This window comes from Colobus angolensis, unplaced genomic scaffold (assembly GCF_000951035.1).
Source record: "Colobus angolensis palliatus isolate OR3802 unplaced genomic scaffold, Cang.pa_1.0 Scaffold39, whole genome shotgun sequence".
Taxonomy (NCBI): domain Eukaryota; kingdom Metazoa; phylum Chordata; class Mammalia; order Primates; family Cercopithecidae; genus Colobus; species Colobus angolensis.
The window spans coordinates 2,078,876-2,079,751 of NW_012117265.1; positions in this window are offsets into that span (position 1 = coordinate 2,078,876).

Consider the following 876-nt stretch of genomic DNA (forward strand, 5'->3'; position numbering starts at 1 on the left):
TACTCCGGAGGCTGAGGCAGGAGAATGGCGTAAACCCGGGAGGCGGAGCTTGCAGTGAGCTGAGATCCGGCCACCGCACTCCAGCCCAGGTGACAGAGCAAGACTCTGCCTCAAAAAAAAAAGAAATGGGGTTTTGCTATGTTGCCCAAGCCAGTCTCAAACTTCCAGTCTCCAGCTACCCTCCCCCCTCGGGCTCCCAAAGTGCTGGGATTATACACATGAGCTGCCGCAAATCTCTTTTTCAAAATGGACTTATTTTGGAAAGTGTTCAAAGCTACAGAACAGTTGAAGAATATCACAGTAAACACCTTCATGCTGTGTCCTAGACCAGCACCCACCAATAGTGTAGGCACTAGCTATATGTGGCTATTTTCATCTAAAGTTAAACGAGACTGGGCGTGGTGGCTCATGCCTGTAATCCCAGCACTTTGGGAGGCTGAGGCAGGTGGATCACCTGAGGTCAGGAGTTCAAGACCAGCCTGGGCAACCCTTTCACCATCGTGAAACCGTGTCTCTACTAAAAATACAAAAAAATTAGCTGGGCATGGTGGCTGGCTTCTGTAGTCCCAGCTACTCAGGAGGCTGAGGCCAGAGAATCACTTGAACCGAGGAGGTGGGGGTTGCAGTGAGCTGAGATTGCGCCACTGCACTCCAGCCTGGGTGACAGATCAAGACTCCATCTATAAATAAATAAATAAATAATAATTAGCAGGCTTGTGCCTGTAGTCCCAGCTACTCAGGAGGCTGAGGCAGGTGGGAGGATCACTCGAGGTCAGGAGTTTGAGGCTGCAGTGAGCTGTGATTACCCCACTGCACTCCAGCCTTGGCGATGGAATGAGGCTGCAGTGAGCTGTGATTACCCCACTGCACTCCAGC